This window comes from Canis lupus, chromosome 12 (assembly GCF_011100685.1).
Source record: "Canis lupus familiaris isolate Mischka breed German Shepherd chromosome 12, alternate assembly UU_Cfam_GSD_1.0, whole genome shotgun sequence".
NCBI classification, from domain to species: Eukaryota; Metazoa; Chordata; class Mammalia; order Carnivora; family Canidae; genus Canis; species Canis lupus.
Window position 1 is genome coordinate 50,345,575 of NC_049233.1, and position 22,652 is coordinate 50,368,226.

Sequence of the window (22,652 nt, forward strand, 5' to 3'; positions counted from 1 at the left end):
GGCACAGTGTCCATAATAGAACCCCAGAGACTGAGAGGTAGTGGGGCTTGTGGTGAGGAGCCAGAGGGAGGTCAGAGGGGATACTGGCTTCATGACCTGGGTGCCCAATATTAATGACTCTAATCATCAGGTTCTGCATCTGTCTCAAAATGGGGAAGAAAGGAAGGACCACCCTCCCCCTCTAGGGGTATTAGAGAGATTAACTGAAACAGCCCATAGAGAGGTCACAGCTCCTGGCACTTGTGAATGCACATTATCAGCCTGTCCCCTTGCTCCTCAACCCTTGGCACCATTCGCTGTCCTGATAGCATTCTCTTGCACTCCAGAGGCCAACTTCTCACCTGGTTCCAGTCAACACGAGATCTTTCTTGGGCAAGGGTGTACCATCTCTTACCTTATTCATAGCAAGCTGTAGTTCTGCTCTTACTGAATCACATGACCAGCTCATCAAAATGTCCTGCCTAATAATCATTGTAGTAAAAATGTATCTATAGGAGTAGCAAAGACCAATTTCATACATTGAACAAAATTTTGGGGACACAGGTGAGAAGGGTTCACAGTATACTAGGGTGCTTTGAATGAGGCCACTCAAGAACAAGCTTTGTAGGGAAAATAAAGGTTTGCTTCCTCCCTAAAGCAGATCTTTCCTTCTCCCCAAAACAGTGGGTTGATAAATTACTTAACTCTTTTGTCTCCAAGCTGAATATTACCACACACTACAGAAAGTGATTTGCATATATCATCTCGTTTTTCCTTTTTTTCTAAGCAACCCTTTGAGGTAGATAATATTATTATTATTTTTTTTTTTGATAATATTATTTTAAAGAAATCATTCTATGAATAAGAAACTAAGTCTTTGAAAGATTAAATAATGTCAAATTGAGTTATTTATGACTTCAAAGCTTATGCTTTAGGATTTGCATTTCTAAGTTTTCCATGACACTGAAGTTGCTAGTCCTGGGACAACACTTTGAGAAACTCTACAGTAGTGTCTCCTCAAATCCTTGTTGAGTTCTTCCAGAAACTCCATAAAAATGCATATGTATGCTTCTGAAATGAAAATATAACTCTTTGAAGGGAAATCAGAAATAATTCTCCACCAGGAGATCCTAGGCTAAGTTAGATCTGAGGCTAAGTTAGATTCCGGCACAACAAGTCCTATAGTAGATGACTTTGTCACTGGCTGAAGGTATTTTGGGTGAACTTTATATTTCGTACCATGCCAAGGGCACATAACTTTGGTCCTAAATTGCCTAGCTCTGTGATTTATTGTCATTTCTAATAAAATAGTTCTATGCATAGTAAAACAAAGCAAGAAATAAGAGCCTGGAAATGGTTGTGGTTTGTCAATGGTAACACCATTGGTATAATGTTTGTTTGTTTCTGAGATTTTGAAAATTGCTTTAGAAAGCCTTAGGGCAGAAAGCTTCACTTAATTAAAATATTTTAAATCAAACCACAGGAACTGAATTCAGTTCATAATGCTGCAGGGTACAGCCAGCAATTGTAAGAAACTCAAATGGGATAGGGTGGATGAATATAATAATAAGGGGTATAGGTTTTTGTTATTATTTCTGCTTGCTGGATTGAAATAATTAGGCAACAAAAAATCTTTAGTTAACTCTTGGAATTCTGAGGATATTCATTAATTGATACATAACTGTTTAGTGTTTCCCAAAGAGTATTCATGGAGCATTGGGATAATGTTCCAGGTTGTTCAACAAAGAAAGCATCTCCCTTGAAGGTAACTTTAGAAAGCACTGCACCACTCTCTCAGAAATTGACATTGCCCATTTGCTTAAGAAAGTCTCCTAGAAAGCCTTCAGTAAGGTAACCTTCTTGACTCTGTTTCAGTTATCATTGGGTCACACAGCTTCTTTCCCTACTCCTTTCCCCTAATTTCTACCCCAAATAACACCATTTCACAAGATATGGAACTAAAAACATTTGAGGAAACGCCAATATTCACATTTTTAAATCAGTACTAATACTGAACCAGTTATATATATATATATAATATATATACACATACATATATATATACACACACACACACACACATTATTGCAAAGCCAGGCTCCTCCCACCTTTAACTCTTACTTTTTCATAAGTATTGTCTACTTGCTTTTTGATGAAATAAGGACCTGGATGTATGTAGATACCATTTGATCACTGAAACACACAAGCAGTAAAAGATGCTAGGATTGCTTTCTGAATTTATCACTAGGTGGGATTCAGTAAAACCATAGAAATTTGGCCTAACCAGAGGGAAGATCAGTCAGATTTGTGGAAAATTGGAAAAGAAATTTCATTACATTACCACCAATTGATAACTTTTATTCCTTGAATGCTGCCTAGAAACGGTCCTTGGAGGGAGTCTATTCTAATGACTAGAAAGAGGTGATTTATAATTACAACAGCACTTGTTTATCTGTTAAATGTACCTAAATTGTCTGAAAACTACTTGCTCAATCAGTGAAATGTTTTTCTCTTTTGAAATATTAATTTGCTTAGCAAATTCATTTTTCCTAGGTACAGGAAAGTAATCTTCAACCACTTTTCCCCCAGCTAGAGGAAAGGTAAACTTTAACCTAACCATTTTTCTAATTATCAAACGTTTTGAATTAATGGGGTCCAAATTAATTAAGGTTTTATTATAGTTTCATCCTTAGGAGACAAGGTTTCATTTCCCTCTTTTGAAGTATTTTCCATCTGAATCAAAAGAAGATTAACCTCACCACTCTCATTGCTTGAAGCCAATGGGTTTCAACTTCTTTTTTCCTTCCCCAACATACCTGAAGGTTATGAAACACTCCCTCTGTAAGGAAAAGATGAGGTGTGTGGGGGGCTATAATTAGGAAAATCTCCCTAGGTGATTCTGATAAGCTCCCTACCCCTTCTTGAGAATCCTGGTTTTATGCCTTTGATTAAAACCTTGTAACCCTCAGGCAAACATGGAATTGGGGCAGGAAGGTCAAGAGAGGCCCTGGCAGGACTCCAGGTAAGCTAGTGCTCTGATGGCAGGGGGTTTTGTCATAAGTGGTCAGCTAAAGCATGGATAATCAAAAGTATAGCAGGCACCATAAGCATTACTAGCATTGTTAGCTGCTTCCACCATTTGTACTGAATACTGGGTGTTGATAACCCGGCGGGGGATTGGAGGGATCCAGAAGGAAGGAGGTTGAAGGTCTTTGGTGCAAGCAAAGATGGAGATTTATAGTTAATCTACTGGACACTGGATCTATGATTGAGGTGGGAAAGAGAACCCCGTCTTGTGCTTCCTCACCTTTCCTTCAACCTCAGCCACGGTCTCCTGAAGTCACTGGTAAGGAGATACACTATTTAATATGGGTTCATAGATAATAGGGGTAAGGTGTCTGCAAACTAGGTAAATGAGGTGCTAAAATATGACTTTCAGAGAAGGAAATTAATAGTATAATGGAAGTTATTGATGGAAGAACCATAGCCTTTTTTTGAATTCTTATTATGATCTATTTTTTGATGTTTAGAACAGAGACCTAGTGAAGATAAACAAAAGTTTAAAAATTTCTACTTGTAAACAAAATATTAAATGTGAGTAAGGTAACACATTTCCTCTTGGTATTGATATACTGAATCATGTAGGCTATTAAGCAAAAATCCTTTCAGGAAATACCTTGGCCTTACCTAATACCCTTATTGTTTTACTCTGCTCCAGGACTAGCTGGGTGCTTATTTAATTACATCGGTATTTATTTAAGTTCCTTTTAACTGATTGTCCACTTTTGATAACATTCCATTTATCACCTAAATATTTTAGCTTGAGGGCAGATCTGTTGATTAGAGGTGTAGACTGATATAAAAGAGGATCCCCCCCCCCTTTGTTGCTCTAAGAACCAGTAAATAAACCACTTAAGCTCTCTGAATTTCAGTTTCCTTATCTATTGAATAATTGTTTCTTCCTCAGGCACCTGTCTGATTTTATAGGTCAGTGACATTTGACTTAAGTTTTAGGTTTTGGACACTAGATGGTGATGTTGTGCTGCTTTAAGTCTCACCCAGCGAGGCCAAGGTCTAGAGTTAGGCTTCTCGTTTTCTCAGATCTTAATAAGTATGGCTTATAATGAAACCCTATCCATGAAGCAAACATAATTGAGCATGGAAATAACACAAGGAGCAAGAAGAAACCAAAAATAACCTTTGCGTGCTTTTTGACATGCTAGCTTCTAAATACACTGAAACTTATCTTAATTAGCTTTATCATCCTTTGGCGTCCGAAGTCCCTCCTTTTTTCATCTTACTTTTATGTGAGGCAAATTATTGATCTATTGAAGCTTCTTTGGCAAGCCTGGCTCCTGATCCCAACTTCTGTTTCTCTCTCATCTCTTTTATTCTACTCCTCATATTCCTGGAACTACTCTCCTCAGAAGTAGTTGAGAGATTTTTAGGCAGCCTGTTGAAATGTTAGAAATATACATACTAATATAGGTTTTGTTCAGAAGCAAACTCCTTAAGGATTCATTTCCTCATCATAGGTCAAAAAACCTGAGAACAGTTCTTTCAGAAGACCAGTTCTCTCCCATGGACAACTTACTGCTTATTTATAAAAGCAGCTACAGGAGGATAATGGGTTTGCTAAAACGGCAGCTGCCTCTCCTATTCTTTCTGGTGTAAGTTTTCAAGCTTGAAGCACAGAATGCGGGGTGGAGGGGGAGCTCCTTCTTTTCCTGGCACTGAGTCTGCAGATTTTCTCGGTGGTTTTATGGGGGATGGTGGCAATCACTGAGCCCAAGCTTCTCTCCTGCAGAAGGCCAACTTGTTAATGAAAGGGCATGTCTGGTTAGACTCCTGCCACTCTTGGGCCTGGGTCCTTGGAACACGGAGTAGGCATTTTTTAAAAGAATATGTTCATTTTTAACCATTTTAAGTTATCTATTAAGTATAATTATATCCCACTTAAGAAAATGCATCTTTGCATTTTACCCTACTGTGGTATAGTCCTTTACTGACGTGAGTAATTAGAAATGAAGACTTCTCCATTGTGAAGTCTCTTCACTAGAGATCCTGTGTAATGTCTCAGGAAAATAGCTATATGAGACAGGCTGGGGAAGCCATCTTATGTAGATAGGTACCATTCCCCCTCAGGCATGGTGTCCAGATTTAGGAAACTGGCACTTCTGGTTCTCATGATAGTTTGGGTCATCATATTACATGACCTAATCTTAGACCTCAACCCGAGCAGGTAAATTTCTGCTATCTTCTGAATAGATGACACCATCCACTGTCACTTTTCTTTGACTTATTATACTTGAACACATTGACATGTAATTCATTTGAGGCTTATGAAAAGAAAAATGGTTTTAAATTTGAACTGTTCCACTCCAAACAGATAAGGATGAATGAAAATGAACTTGACTCCTATAATCCTCTAATTTAAGGCTAAGAGAAGAGAGGCCCTTTCACACAGTCTGAAAACATCCACCTCATGGAGAATTTTTATTGCTTCATCTAAGGAACCTGAGTGAAAGATAGGCTCCCTGAGGACCTGAGACTCAGAATTTACAAATTGAATTCTTATGTTTTTTTTTTTCCCCTTTCATTGAACAATAGAAGAAATAGAACTAAAGAATATAAAGAAACAAAACAAAACAAAACTTTGAGACAAAGGCAAGGATAACTTGGAGTTAATTTTATATGGCCAAAAGAATAGACTCATGGGGTAGCACAAAGACCATTTTTGAATGAATTGAGTCTGTATTTGGGTGATAGCAAGGAGATAAGTATAATGTAGAACTTGGCACAAATGAATAGAAATCCTCACAACTACTCAAACCACATCTCTCTTTGTTTCATTGTATAGTACAACAGAACAGTTTAAAAGACCAGAGTAAATGTGACCTAAACATTTGTCTATCTTGGGTTTTACAAGTACAATTTGAACTAAACTGTGCCAAATAAGTAAAGAAAGCTATAAAAATAAATACATAAAATGGAGTATAGCATGCTAACCAAATAGAGCCTATATTTAAAATGCATTTCAAATATTATTTAGGGAATTTAAAAAATCATTTTATTGCAGATAATGGCAGATAATGGCAAATTTAATAGGACGTGGTAAGAAAATTTCATCAGAAGCAATAAACAGGTAGAGTGAAAACTGATTATATTCTGATTTATGTAGTTAATTCAAGTTCTGGGTCATTTGTTCTGGCAATGTAGGTTCCTTGATTCTAAAAAATTCTATTAAGGTTATTTGGTTACCCCCAAAATAGGCTCTATATTAGGATTCCATACAACTTTTCATCATATTCTTTATGCTCTGCTCTCTATATTTCATGTGAAACTTTTTCACTCTTCAGTACTATTGTTTTCCAAGGGGAATTTTTATCAAGAAAATGATGTAAAGGATGGAAGAAAATGCTTAAATCTTAATAGGAGGGTTTGGTTTGTTTATTTGTTTTTGCTTTGTTCTTTTAAACAACAGAAATTTATTTTTCATGGTCCTGGAGCCCAGAAGTCTGAAATCGAGATATCAGAAGTGTGATTTTATTCTAGGACCTCTCCATGGTTTCCAGATGGCATCCTTCTTGCTGTGTCTTCATGTGGTCATCGTGCTGCATAGTCGTGTCTGGTATCTCTTTCTCTCTCTGTTTGTGTCCTAATCTCTTTTTCTTATAAGGACACCAGCTATGTTGAGTTAGCCCCCACTCATGTGATCTCATTTTACCTTAATTACCTTTTTAAAGGCTCTATCTCCCATCGCAGTCACATTTTGAGATACTAAAGGTAGGACTTCAGCATATGAATTTGGAGATGGGGTGACACAGTTCAGCCTGTAACACATAGTAATTCTATGTTTAACTTTTTGAGAAACTGCCAAACTATTTTCCAAAATAGCTGTACCACTTTATATTCCCACCAGCAATGTATAAGGTTCCAATTTCTCCATATCCTCAATAACACTTGTTATTGTCTGTCTTGTATTTTAACCATTCTAGTGGTGTGAGAAGTGGTATCTCCTTGTGGTTTTGGATTGTATTTCCCTAATGAGTAATGATGTTAAACATTTTTCATGTGTTTGTTGGCCATTCGTATATACACTTTGGAGAAATACCTGTTCAAATCTATTGGGTTATTTGTCTTTTTGTTATAAGTGTCTATTATATATTCTAAATACTAAATCCTTATCAGACATATGATTTACAAATTGTTATTCTGGCTTATCTAAGCTGGTTGAGTAAAAAAAAAGAAAAAAAAAAACAAACCTTCCCAAAACAAATGTAGAATTTGATATTTATGAGTAAAATAGGAAAAGTCTCTCTCTTAACTCAAGAATACATGGTAATGGGAATCCTGGGTGGCTCAGTGGTTTAGCACCTGCCTTTGGCCCAGGGCATGATCCTGGAGTCCTGGGATTGAGTCCCGCATCAGGCTCCATGCGTGGGGCCTGCTTCTCCCTCTGCCTGTGTCTCTGCCTCTCTCTCTCTCTCTCTCTCTGTGTATCTCTCATGAAGGAATAAATAAAATCTTTTTTAAAAAAAGAAAGAATACATGGTAAGGAATGAGATTCCTTTTATGTCATTGCAAGAGGGGAACTTTCTTCACACAGTCTCTATGGTGGTGGAAGAGAGGGTCTTATTGCTATTGGGGAGTAGGGAAGCAGGGTTCAGGTGTCATATGAAGTCAGTTACCCCTTGGACAGATATGATTCTGAATCATTGGTGCTCTATGCTAGGGCTCAATAAATAGATCTCTTAGGGGAAGTCCAACATGGAACAATTGAAAAAATGAGTGTAATGGAGGTGTGCAGACCCCTATAGAAGAATCTAGAGGATAGGGACACCTCAGTGGCTCCATCAGTTAAGTGTCAGCCTTTGGCTCAAGTCACGATCCCAGGGCCCTAGGATTGAGTCCCACATCAGGCTCCCTGTTGAGCAGGCCTGCTTCTCCCTCTGCCTCTGCTGCTCCCTCTGCTTATACTCTCTCTCTTTCTCTCTCTGACAAATAAATAAATAAAATTAAAAAAAAAATCTAGAGGCTAAGATTAAGAATAGGAGAGTGCTGGCTAAGTGAGGGAGGCAGATGGCAAAAGATGGGTGTTCTGGTTAAGGAAACAAGGCTTGTTGAGATGAAAAGCAAGTGAGAGAGGCAGGTGTGGTAAGCAGAGGCAAACTCATGCTGGAACTTATAGGTTCTGTTCAAAATACTGGTCTCTAGCCTAGGAGTAACAAGAAAACTTAGAAGTATTTTAAAATAGAGGGGTGTCACTGTCAGTTTTGCCTCTATAATAATATTCTGATTACACTGTATCATAGCCAGAAGTTCTCATTTTTTCCCTATTTTTAAATTTTTAAGGAAAGTCTCATTATGACTCATATAATAGCACAAATTCATTCAAGTTGGGAACCGACTTTATTACCTAATCTAGAGAAGACCATTAGACTTTTATATGAGGATAGAAGTTCATATTGTAGTAACTAAAATTTTAAAAAGATAGCCAATTTATAAAGAACTGCTTATTGTAAGAACCTTTTTAAAAGCAACCTTTGTAGTGTTTAATATTCATTCTGGAAAGTTTAAATATAGTTTTGATAGGATAATAATATACTCATTTGACCAACTCTACCAATTTCCAACATTGTAATTTTTCTCATATGCTTTGTTTAATCTTGGAAATCCAATAAGCAATTTAAAAATAGAGATATAAAGACTCATTACACTATATGGACCCACTGGAAAGTCAATAAGCAATCGACTTACTGAGCCTTCTGAGATATGATATTTTTAAAAACAGTAATGTGAAGGGAAAAAACTTATTGGAAGTTAGATCAGTTTAATTCTGGTATGTATGGATACTGTGGAGAATAGATAAGCCGTTATCACTGTCATCACTTCAATACCTAAGAATTGCATCATCTGCTAGAAGTATCAAAGTACAGAAACAGTTTTCTCTTTCTCTTTATATATATATACTTACATAAATGTGTGTGTGTATATAACACACATATACATATGTAATACACACACATACATACAAACTCAACTGTGTAAGAAATGTCATATTAGTTTTCTAGAAACTGAGAAAGTGTTACCCTGCGTGCCTACCACACCAAGGTGGTGGGGAATTCAGTTCCTCTCATTACTGGGGCTCCCTTCCTGAGTAGATTGATAAAAAAAAGCCCGGTTCTATATGTAACAACACATTCTAGGAGAGCCCATTAGTTTTCAGTTCATATTGTTTAACCTGATATCCACATGGTTTTCAATACGGTGGGTGGCTCAGCTCATTCTAGGCCAGGCTTGTTCCTGGGAATCTTTGCTGAGCCTGGGAACCCTGAACCAACTTTCCTTGGGATGCCATGAAACTCTTGCCCTCAGGTTCTGAGACCTTCCTGGGGCACCTGGGGGAGAAGGACACAGATTCGCCTATTTTCAGTTTCCTGCCTGATTTTGGAAAATCTTTGAGAAACTTCTCTCTGAGTTGAAGCTTTGAAAGCAAAGGCCAAGGAGGGGTCAAGGGATGTTTTTAGCTAACTTTTGCTCTCAGCCCTACAACACAAGACTCACAAAAACATTCTGTGATCAGGAAAAAGAAGAATATAGTGAAAATGAGATGCAACATCTCAAAGATTACTCTACCATATATATGCTTTTTTTTATCCCAATCTAGTATACTAACTGGATGCTATGAGTACCTGTATGTTGCTATTTTTTTTAAATTAAAATAATAACTAAAACATTAGCAAGAAGAGAACTTAGCATTTGCATGCTTACTATGTGCCAGGCCACTATGAAGATGAAAAATTCACAAGTATTTGCATCTCATTTTCTTTCCATTCTCCCATGAGATGAGCACTATTGTCCCTACTCTAGAGTAAGGAAATTGTAGCTGAAAAAGGTTAAGTAACTTGCCTGAGGTCCTGTAGGTTCTACTTAAAATTGGTCTTCTCCAGAGTCCAGCTTTTAACACCATGCTTAGCTTTTGCCTCTTTCATGGGAATCACTCTTCATTCTTTGGGAGTTGTGAGGCTTTTCACTAAGATACATTGCTGTCTGTCAGCTCCAGAGACACAGGAAGAAGACTTGAGGAGCATGCTGGTTCTTTTCCTTACCACCAAAGCACTTCAGGTGCAAATTTCCAGCACCTTGCTCATCACACGAGTATATGCTAAAGATGGTGAGAATCTGAAATTGAATTTAGAATAAAATATCAGATTTAAAAGATGTGATTATATTACTGATGTTTAATTAAACATGGGTCCTAAAGTGATGCAGTTCCCAATATGAAACCAAGTATATTACTCCGGTTTAATCTTCATGTTTTACTTTTTCCCCCAGTCTAGGGCAGGTTTTAGCTTTGAGCAGATTTATGTGAGGTATTTAAAGTCAGTTTTAAAATGAGATGATTCAGTTGCCAATTTATTTTCTAGAGAAAAATTCTATGCATAATTTTGTTGAATGTTTCTCTTTAGGCTAATAATTGGAAGAATAAGCTGTAGCCTAAATCTACCTACATCCACGAGAGCTCATTTACTATCTTAGTGCTTTGCCATTTCAATTACTTTTCAAAGCTTTCAAATTATGCTGAATTTAATATACATGCATGTGAATGAATGCACATACACATAGGTGGATATATATGTGTGCGTTCTCCTCAGGTGAAACATTTGGCACATTTCAGTATATTCAGGATGTTATAGTGTTTCAATAATATATTATTTAGTGGTTATGTTTATTTGTAACCCACATTATTTTAATTTAATGAGTGCTAAGAACATTTTGATGAAATATATTTGACACCCTGAATGTAATTCTTTGTCCTATTGTGGGAGAAGACATCTATGACAGTCTGGAATCTGTTTGGGATTTTGGCAGGCATTTCTCTCTACAGCCAGCAGTAGAAATCCTGATTACCTACCAGAAGGGGCTTTCATACCTCATTCTGGTGTGAGGAAACCACTAGGAGAACACCTACTGTCCGCAATGGTATTGAGGTGTGGAAGCAAAAGGAATCCCAATCCCTAAGGATGGGGATGAGTCTAACCATTAGAAAGCAATTGCTGAATACCCTTCTTATGTAGAGTTGGCTTGTATTGGCTTAGGCTTTTGAGGAAATTCCTTTTGCCTCATGAAACTGAGTATGCTTTAATAATAGAAGTTATTGGGGATCTCTGGGTGGCGCAGCGGTTTGGCGCCTGCCTTTGGCCCAGGGCGCGATCCTGGAGACCCGAGATCGAATCCCATGTTGGGCTTCCGGTGCATGGAGCCTGCTTCTCTCTCTGCCTGTGTCTCTGCCTCTCTCTCTCTCTCTCTCTGTGTGACTATCATGAATAAATAAATAAAATCTTTAAAAAAAAAACTAATAGAAGTTATTTCATGTAGACTAAATCTCAAGTCTGTACAGAAAAATCAGCCACAGTTTGAGAAGCAGCTTTGAGGGGAGATGAGATTGTTAAAAATCTCCATGGAATGTGGTTGTTAAGTGTCAACCCCTTACAGATGCATGAAAATTATCTCAGGATTGTTTAGGCCAAGGTGGTCAATCTGAGGGAAGACTGCCTTATTCTTGGTCAAATAGCCCCCCCCCCTTTTTTTTTAATAAAATAATTTTTATTGGTGTTCAATTTACCAACATACAGAATAACACCCAGTGCTCATCCCGTCAAGTATCCTTTTAATAAGGCATCCATGGTACCCAAAATTGTGTGATATTCATCTAGCCTATTTTGAAAATGATCCCTTTCAGTGCTACTGAATCACAGTCCTTAACCATCCTTGACATTTAAATACATTCACATTGCCCTTAAACAGAATTTGCGTTTTGAAAACTTGAAGTATTTCTGCTGCTTCTGATAACACTTTTCACAACTCTTCTCAGCAAAATGTCCATCCAGTTTGGTGATCCGTAGGAGGAATTTGCTTGGAAATTATGTTCTCCCCTGTTTCTTTTCCTAATAATTTGTAATACAAGTTCCAACATGAAATTAAAATTCTTTTATAATTTCATTATCTAGGAAGTGATTTTGCAGTCTGCTGAGGATCCAATGTTGAAGTACAGCACAGTGTACAAAATAATTCTTGTTTTAATACATCGCTATGGCTCTCAGAGGAACCTCTGCTCAGCTCAGTTTATCATTAGCTTCTATATGACTCAGGTTTCCAGGTCTTTAATTCAAAATGAAAATTAAACAATATTCATTTTGTCAGGGCAGTTTGTAGAGAAATTGGTTTTAAAAACCCTATATTTTTCAATTAGAAAGGCTCTTATTGTAACCATGTCCAGTGTTCTTAATTGTTTAAAATCCAAATGCTAGAAGCCAGAAACCCTTCAGAGGATGGCCTCAGAGCCCCTGAGCCCCCGAGCCCCCATCGCAACACACACCATTACTACTGATGGGCACTAGTTAAAACCTTATGAAACCACTAAGCATATAGCAGGAAACCAAAATCAAATAATATCCACCCCTAGTGAATTTATGAGGGGATCCAACAAGCATTTTTAGTTTGTATATAAATTTAAAAATTAGTGTTTTTAACTAGGAGTAATTGCTGTATTTTGGCTTATTTAGGTTAGGTCATTTTCATATCCAATTATCATAAAGCTGCATGGTGTGATAGAAAGGCATGAACTTTGCAGTTTCAAAAATGTTGGACTGAATTCAATTTGGTGCCATATTGGAGCAAGTTGCTTTAGCTACTTGAAGCCTCAGTTTACTCATTTGTAAATGGGACACAATTATACTACTTTATAGAGTTGGTACAAGTAGGAGATAAAAAGCACAGATGAAAGCACCTAGCATACAACTTGGCATAGAGTCGTCTCCTATTAAATTTTCCTTTCTTATACCTATCAATTATTTAAAAATGGAATTGGTAGAAAAGCATAAAAGTAGAGCCTCCTGAATTTTTCTGCTGAAAGTCAGGCTCAGCTTCATGGATCAGGCTTTAAAAAAAATCTCACCAAGCCCTCAGGATTGATATTTCTATAGCATTAACAAAAAAGAAAAATGAGATTTTTTCCTTCCTCGGGCCTATTATTTTTTTATTCTTTTTTTGTTCACTCACTTACAGTGTATTTAAGTGGAAATCACTTGAAGCCCTTGAACCACCCTCCGAAAGCTTTGCTAAATCCCACATTTTTGGTTTCACTCCAGATACAGTACTGTGTCCCCTACCTTTGAAGTCTTTGAAGTGTCCACATTGTAGGCTGAACCTGTGGTGAAGCCCAAACTGGTGGTTTTGACTGCACAAACCCATTTAAAGCTGGGACAGGTGGAATTGAAGCGGGATATGAGAAGGGGTGGTGTTCGCTTCCCTTTCTTGACCCCCACCTCTCTCCACTCTTAGTCTCTTCAAACACTCCTGCTATAGTCGCAGACATATCAAAGACTGCTCTACTATGGCTGCGGTGACACTGCGGCTGGAAGTGACTGCTTTACCCGACCACAGCTGTTCACTGCCTTACAGAGTGAACTGAAGCGGGAAGTACATCATGAGGTCTTCAGTTGCAGCCAATGACCTCATGTTTCTTTACATGGGGGAGATTTGCATCAGGGGTATAGGATAGAATAAAACATTTAGAATGGAGTATTTATGTTATAAAGTCTTATAAAGTTTTGCTATGATTGTAAATTATAAGTATAAATAGGATTTATGGTTTTATAATCCTACACCGTATCTGTGTATTTTTGAACGTTATAGGACTTTTTTTGCAGTTTTAAAAATAAATGTAAATGGTGTTACACTTTACAGTTTAAAGAAAAACCAGAAGTAATATAGTACCCAAGTTAAGAGCTAGACTGGATTGGAATACTCCTTTATGAACAATGAGCTGTATGGCCTTGGGTAAGTCACTTTACCTTCCTATGCCTCAGTTCCCTCATCCATTAAATGGGACTATAATAGTAGCAGTCTCTTAGGCTTGGGGTGAATATTAAATATAAATGAAAAGAGAATCAAATGTATAAATTAAATGATAATATGTAAGACACTTAGAACAACACAAGGCACTTTGTAAATGCTATGTATTTGCTCTTATCGTTAACACATTTTGAAGTTTATATATTTGACAGATTATTTTACGTGCTATATCATTGCTCAATTCAACTGCTGTAACATATACTATTGTCTACATATGCCATAATATATTTATTTTATCCTCTTGTTGATGGATAATTGCTTCTTCCAACGACAAGTACAAACAATAAGAAGATGAACACTTTTGCACTCATTGCCTGAATATGATCTACAAAAATATCGCAAGATAAATACTCAGAAGAATTCCTGGCTTATAGGGTATGCACACCAACAGATTTACTTGATATTGCCAAATTGCTCTCCAAGCAGTTGGGCCAATTCATGCTCCTAATGTCAGTGTGTGAGAATTTCCATTGCTCTACATCCATGCCAACTCTAGCATCTTTACCAATCTGGTGGGTGTGAAATGGGAGTGAATGGCATCTCATTGTTTACATTTTATTACCAATTGGGCTGAAAGCCTTTTCATATGTTTATTGGCCATTTGTGATTCCTCTTCTGTTCCTATCCTTTGCCCATTTTTCTACTGAGTTTTCTTTTCCTTACTGCTTTGAAAGAGTTCTTTAAGTATGGTTAGGTAATTATTATCTACTGGTTTTAGAGATTGCAAATATCTGTTCCAAGTTTGTCACTCATCTTTTAACATTGGTTATGTTGTCTTTTGTGAAAAAGTTTTGAATTTTATAATTAGTTCAATATATCAGTTGTTTCCTTTATGGATTAGGCTTTTTGGCACCTTGTCTAGGAAATTCTGCTGTAATGCAATTTGGTAAAGGCATATGCCTACGTTTTCTTTGAAAAATATCAAAGTGTTGATTTTTATATATAGATCTTTAGTTCAGCTGGGATTTGTTATTGTTTATGGTGTAGAGTGTGTTTCTCTCTTTTCACATAGAGATAACCAATTATCTCAGCAAATTTTTTTGAGCAGCGTGTTTTACTTTTTTCATAAATGTATAATGCCAATTCTGTCATATGAAAAATGCCATATACAAAAGGGCTTCTTTCTGTTTTATTAATCACCATGAATATATTTGCACCAATACCATATTGCATAATAGCTTTGAAATACATCTTGATATCTGTTCGAAATAGTTTTCCCACTTTGTTTCTTTAAAAAATCTTAGCTATTCCTGACATTTTGCCCTTTTGTGTGTCAAGTTCCATGAAGAATTCTGTAGGCATATTACATTGAACTACATTGACTATATAGATTAATTTGAGAACTGATATCTTTATAGTATTGCCTTTAATCCATTCTGTGTGATAGTGCTCTATTTATTCATGTTGTATTTTATGTGCTTCACTCATATTTCCCTCATATTTTTATAATTTTTTCCATAATGTTCTTAAATATCATTTCTTAGGTTTATTTTGAAGTAGCCAGAAGTTTTGAATGCTATCAGAAATAGAAGGGCTCCTTTTCCACTTAAAATTGTACCTTGTTTATATTGATTATAGGAATGATTTATTCCTTAAAAGTTCTAATAGTTTATTTGTAAGTCCTCTTGAACTTTCCATATACGCAATTATTTTTTGTTTTCTTTCCCAGTTTTTAATGCTTTTTATTACTTGTTCTTGTCTTATTGCATCATCAGTATATTTACTACAATGTTGAATATAAACTGGAATAGAAGGCTCTCTTGTTTTTTGTCTGACCTCAATATTAATTTGGTCACCGATTGCTGTGCACTGTTGACTGATGCCATTTACCAGTTGGGCTGAAATTTCCTTCTATTAGAATAGTACTATATTTTTATAGTAACTCCATCTTAAATCGTGAATTTTGTGAAGAAAATATTGTATCTGTTGAACCAATCATTTAGTTGTTTTCTACTTTAACTTCTCAACATAGCATATTTCACTAATTATTTTTTATATAAACTATCCTTGCATTCTTGAGATAAATATAACAGGGTTATGGATTAAGAGAGGGAGTAAAAAATGTAAATGTCTTAGAGAAGAGGACTTCAGGAATAGGGACTAACAAGTGCAAAGGTCAGCAAGGTGTTTGGTCTATTTGGAAGATGACTGAATAGAGTGGTCTGATGAGAACACTACTTTATCTAGTAAATTTCTGGCAACAGATTATCCAGGTGTTGTGTTGGTCCCAGCCTCTCAATAGAGATACTATTGGCTAGGAATGCCTGAGCACTCAACTGGGCTTGTATTACTTATGATAAGCCCCATAGACATTTCCCCCACCAAAACCAAGTTGTGGCTGGATTGGCCATTGTGGTTCTTATGATTGCGGGACACACCTCTGCAACAACCATTTGGAAATTTTGAAAAACAGGATTTATTACTCACAAACCCTGGAGGTTACACTGCATGCCCAAGTCACAGCGAAGTACAGATATATAGAAGAGAAGGAGCAGGACCTGGAGCTCTGTTTTTATTAGTGTCCAGGAGTAGGATGTCTGTTTCATGAGTTCACTCTGTTAGGGAATTTATTTATTTATTTATTTATTTTTTGTTAGGGAATTTAAAACATAAAAGCAGGAATTAGAGAGTGGGAAGGGAGAAGCAAGGTCATTCAAGTGGGCAATTATCTAGGCTACCCAGGGCTTACTATAAGGAGATCTTCATGGGCAGGGGCCACCTGGTTTCTTATCTAGTAAGTTTGCTAGTTGCTTTGCCATATACCTGGAAGTATGGCTATCCAAGATGGATAATTTTTGAAATACATGCCTTGGCAATCAAAAGCTTAAGGTCAGGCACTTACACTGCACAAACCTAGGAGTTCTGGCTTCTCAAGGCAGTGTACTCTTTGCACACCTCCCTGTATCTTCTACCCTAATTCTAACCACCAGACCACATATATGACCCTCTTTCACATCCTTGGAGGCACAGCTAAAGTCCTAGTCCTCTTTCTAGCTCATAAAGATACATCTTTGTGGGCCAAGCTTCTCCTATAGTAAAGGTGAATAATTTGCTTCTGGGACCTTTGGTCAGCATTCAACCCTGATTTGTAACTATGAATGACCAAACAGGGAGTGTGCCTACGCCACACCCTAATATTGCATAGGTCTGAATTGATGAATGCTATCTTCTAAAAGAGATTATGAAGAACACTGGAAGAAGGTCCAAAGTGTGCTGAATTGACCCTGAATATTGTCAAAAGCTGGAGGAGAAGATACCACTCTTTCAAGTGAGTTGAATAAAAGGAGATACTATATATATATGTTTGATTTAGTTCATGAGTAGAATGTCCTGGCAGTCTAAGGACAGTCAACATACTCCTTGTACAGTGAGGATCTAAGGTTGCTCTTTCAGGCTAAAACTAGAAGGCAAAGAAATGGAAATACTGAGTGGGACACATGTAATACATTTGAAGAAGGCCAGAAAACACTAGAGCTCTGTCTCACCTATGCGTGGGGCCAAAGGCAGAACAGTCTCTATTTGCCTTTTGGGACAGATAAACCCATCCATCAGGCTGCATCTGGTGCACAGACTGAAGCCTTGACACCCACGTGCTGAAGGATTTATTGGCCTTGTTCAGGGACTCATAAACTTCCTTCTTGGCTTCTTTTCTCTGGCTCCTTGTCCATGGGTACTTTGGCTCAGTAATCCTATTGGTTATGCTGGTCAGTGTTTCAATCTTCTCCTTTGTGAAGGAGACAGCATTATACTTCTTGTGCCTTTGAGTATCTCCCAGGCTCAGACAGCTCCTTAGAAGAAATCCTCACACTTGCCAGCCGACAACACAATGATATGATACAATGACAAAACCAAAACCAAGGGATTGTTTTCCCTTTACTTATCTAGTCCTTTCCTTTCCTAGTCCCCTCCATTTTCACATTTTGCAGAAGCACATGGCTTTGGCCTACTAGCTAAATGGCAGTTTTTTTTCTTTTCGTTTAGGCTCTTTCACAGATGAGGTGGCTGGCTGCTTTCTTAATGATTATGATAGTGAGACACAATCACTCTTTCATAGTGGCTCTGTGTCCTTAGGTAGCCAATAGCTCAGGATCTGTCTACCTTTGTCTTTTGGCATCGTCTTAGTTTTGCTCTGCCCTAAGATGACTAAGCATATTTTTACATGGGCAGGTGAGGTAAATTATTCTTGCTTCAAAAGAACTATTTTCTGAGAAAGCATTTATCTTGGGATTTCTTTAAATGTTAAACTCTCCAAATGCATTTCAAGTTAATTCTATTTGTGAAAATTCTATTTAGATACTCTGTCGATGTGTATTGTATGGATTATTACATGTACCTGCTGCAAGTTACAAGGGACAACTAGGCTTAAAACATATTTGGATGAATGATCATTTTGAAACTGTTCAAATTGATGTAGTATTTTAAAATGATAAGCTGTCCTGAGCTGCATTGAAAATGCCTTGAAAGATATGTGGAGAATGTGCTATTAGAGGCAGGAAGATGTCTGGTTTTAAAACAATAACAGTAGGTACATATTTGAACTCTTGTTTTTCCAATAACATCTTTTGTAATTCTCATAGCAACCCTTTGAGGTATGCACTATTTTTACCCTCTAGAGAAGCAGGAAATTATAGTGAATAAAAGCACGAGCATGGGTTTAAATCTGGGATCACTACTTACTACATGTGTGAACTTGGGCAAGTTATTTAACCTCTCTGACCTCTCTGTATCTCTTATTTCTTATCTGTGAAATGGGTGCTGACTGATTGTGATGACTAAATGAATCAAAATATCTGAAGCTGACAGAACAGATTCTGACACACAATAAATACTTGATAAATGTTAGCTCTGATCTATTCTTACAGGGAAGTCAGCATCCTTACAAGATGGGTCAACCAAGATACTGAGGTAGGGGGGGTTAAGTTATTTGCTTAAAGCTATGTAGTAAATATCACCAGAGCTAGATTATAAACTGGAAAACTGACTCCACAGTGGAAGTCTTTCCACTGGTACTCATACAAAGAACCATAATATTTCTTGTCTCAAGAGATGCTGCATATTTTATTGAAATGTACTAATTCTGTAATGTTGCCACCCGTTATTATTTTTTAAATGTACTAGAAATTGCAAAAAATAAATTATGGCTAAAGTTTAACTTTAGGCAGAGTTTTGCTTTAGTTGTAAATGCTGAGTAATTTTAGGTAAGCTTCTTCTTCGTTTTTTTTTTTTTTTTTTTTTTTTTTTTTTTTTAGAAGGAGGAGTCATTGCTTTTACAAGATCTATTAAACTATGCATTTGGATTTAAGAGCCTATCACAAGGGCTCCAAAGACCAAATATGTAACTTGGAATGCCTCCCCTCTACAAGCATTTCAAAGCCTCTATATTCTTTTCTTTCTCTGCCTGATATCTCTTTTTTCAATGTCTTTTGCCACTGAGATCTGTCCCTGAATTTTTCCTGTCTCAATATTCAATATATACCAGAGCACACCACTCCATTCTACACTATACTATGCTAGATTAGACTATATACTACACCATGTATACGAAGAAGAAAACAAAGAGTGCTTAATTACAAAATTTGTGACTACAAATAGCTGAATAGTGAATATGTTGGACTATAGAATTCAGAATTAAAGTGATACTGGTTGACTAAGGAAAAAAGAAATGTAATAGGAGATAAATATCTTAAGCCAGTTTCATGAAGTGTGTGACTAGGTCTGACTTGATAGTAGTTTGTATAAATTACCTGGTAATTTGGATAATTAGAAATCCAAAACAAATCAAGAGGGGCACTCTTGCTCCAAGAATTCATATATATACTTTGGACCGTATTGTAGGTCAAGAAAATTGGACACCATCTATGTCCAGGCATGCTCAGTACATCCTCAGTTTCATTTTAGAAGGGCCTTTGCTAAACTAAAGATTTCAGGTGCTGATAGTGAGGAGGTCATAAGGGCTGTGTGATTGAAGCAGCTGACAGACAATCATTTTAGGGAAGAACAAATGTAATGTCTGCTTCTTTTGGTGTGTTTTCATAATACCCTAGTCCTCGGGATTGGAAGGAGGCTCCAGACTGTCTCAGCAAGCAGTGAGCTTGTCTCCTAGCAGAGGCAGTTTGCTTTCTGCCGTTGTGTGCTGTCTGTTCGGTGGCTGTGGGCCCAAAGAATCAATCAAAATCAGGAGAAAAATGAGAGAATTGCTGAAGAACTTTGACTTCAAACGGAGCAGAAGAAATTTTGGGATTACTGAGAAATATTTTTGCTGAATCACTAGTTACTCAAGGATGTTCTGAATTTCTTAACACAATAATAGTTTTAATTTAATTATAAGTACATTTCTGTATCACATAATTTTGGATGATTTTCAAATTGTCTTATAATTAAATAAAGTGACTAATTTCCTTCAAAGATGCATAGTCACTTCAGGAACAACTGAGAATATGGTTGTGGATTAGGCATAGTGTAGTTAAGCCAGAAACAATCCTAGAAGCAACTCAGGGTGAATGTGTATGTGTATGTGTGTTTGTGTATTTATATAAGATAGGACTAATGCCTTTTAATGCCACTTTTAAAAAGCAAATCCAAATTGGTACCATCACTTTAATAGCTGCATTAATTTTATGATATAGATGTATTTTTTTAAGATTGATTTATTTTATATGTGTGTGTGTGTGTGTGTTTGTGTGTAGATAGAGTGAGAGAGAGAGCACACATGTGAGTGTGGGGAGGGGTAGGATGAAGAGGGTTGGGTGGGCAGGTAGAGGGAGAAGGAGAGGGAGACTCTCCAGCAGACTCCTTGCTGGAGTATATCATTTAAGGTGTGTTTCTAGATTAACCTGCTCTAAATTTACCTTAACCCATATTCCTACTAGCATTCAATAAGAACATCTCTTCTCTTGTTCAATAAGAATATCATCAATCTTTTCAAATTTAGCAGTTGGGGACACCTGGCTGGCTCAGAGGTTAAGCACCTACTTTTGGCTCAGCATATGATCCTGGAGTCCCGGCATCGAGTCCCACGTCGGGCTCCAGGATCGCGCCCTAGGCCGAAGGCAGGCACCAAACCGCTGCGCCACCCAGGGATCCCCAGGATCTTTTGTTAGATTTATTGATTATTTCCATTTGTTTTTTGTGTATTGCTTGTTTTCCTAGAAGAATCCTGTCATTTTTCAGTTAGCTTAAAAAACACTGTAGCAGAAATCATTGATGCCCTACCAGCATACCCTTAGATTTATTTCCCATTTTTGTAGACACTGGCTTTGAGTATGCTTTAACTCCCAACAACCAAAGCCTTTACATGTATGCCTTTACAGATGGACTGCATCCAGGCTTCCAGAAATAGTTTTACTTGTGTGCTAGGAGGCTTGGGTATGTAGGAGGGAGTAGGAGGTGGTATCCTTAACCAATGGCTGGCTAACAAGTGTGTGGATATAACTAGTGCAGCTTCCTTCATCATTGTGGGGGACAACCCTGAAGTGTGACCTGCACTGTGGCCAGAGTCCCCTGCACAAATGAGATAAGGTTATCTTCTACAGGTATTTGCTGGATGTTTTTACCTTTGCCGGGATTCCTGTCCTCCTGCCTCACTCTTCTGCCATTTTTTTTTTCTCCTGAGAACTCTTCCTAAGAAATTATTTTCACATAGATTTTTGTCTCAGGATCTGATTCTATAAAACACAAATGAAGACAAACACTTTATTCATTAAGGATATTTTCTCTGTGTCATAACAATTAGAATGATCTTCTACAGCTTCCCCTCATTTTTGGGGGGAATATTTTACCATGTAGACATTGCTGTATTGTTTTGTTATACATTGAGGCAAATCTGATTTTTTTCCTTTCATATACCTGACTTCACATATTTCTTACAAATTTATTTCTTAGTCCCCATGTTAAATAAATGTTCATCTTTCTTCAGTTGATTTTCCATTTAAATCCTTAGACTGACTATGCTTGAGGTTTGTTAAGGTTCTTAGATCAGTGGACTTAGAGATTTTATCAAATTCAAGAAATTTTCAGCTATTAGTTCTTCAAATATTTTCTGCCTCCTGTAGCTTCCATTTCACACTTTTGATTGATTGATATTTGTCCCAAATGTCCTTATGCTGTGTTCATTTTTAAAGTTTTTTTTTGTCTTCTTTTTATAACTTCATCTTCAAAGAGTTCCCATTGCTATACTTTCAAGTTCATTGATATTTTCTACTGCAGTATCTGATCTGCCACTAACTCCATCCTGTATATTTTTCATATCAGATACTGCATTTTATATCTTTAGAAATTTTACTTGTGTCCTTTAAAAATATCTTTTATTGTTCTCATCATATTTATGTTTTCCTCTCTCTAACATTTCAAGTGTATTTATAACAGTAGTTTTAACATCTATGTCTGCTAGTTTTATCATCTCTGCGATTTCTGTGTCTGTTTTTATTAATTGATTTCTTTTCTGGTAATGGATCATATTTTTCCTGCTTCTTTGCATGTAGAGTAATATGCAAATAGTATTACTATTCTTTAGATGCCAGACAGTGTGAATTTTGATTGATGACATACATTGTGAATTTTACACTATTGGTTGTTGGATTTTATTAATTCCTCTAAATAGTGATGGTGTTTGTTCTAGTATGCAGATAAGTTACATGGATTCAGTTGGATCATTCTGAGGCTTTTTTTTTAAGTTGTTGTAGGACAGATCCTGAGCAGCCTTTGGTCCTGTGCTAATTTAGATCCATTACTAAGGAAATACTTTCTAAGCATTT

General features: G+C 36.9%; 1 long non-coding RNA gene across 3 annotated transcripts in view; it reads left to right on the forward strand.

Annotated features, from left to right (window-relative positions):
* LOC119874300 overlaps window positions 1-22,652 on the forward strand; it is a 145,868-nt gene that overhangs the window by 16,635 nt on the left and 106,581 nt on the right. For 2 of the 3 annotated variants that reach the window (XR_005367455.1, XR_005367454.1), the window contains exon 3: window positions 13,732-13,824. The exons of the other annotated variant lie outside the window; for it this stretch is intronic. This is a non-coding gene — a long non-coding RNA (uncharacterized LOC119874300). The remainder of the gene's footprint in view (window positions 1-13,731; window positions 13,825-22,652) is intronic. 3 annotated transcript variants of the gene reach the window in all.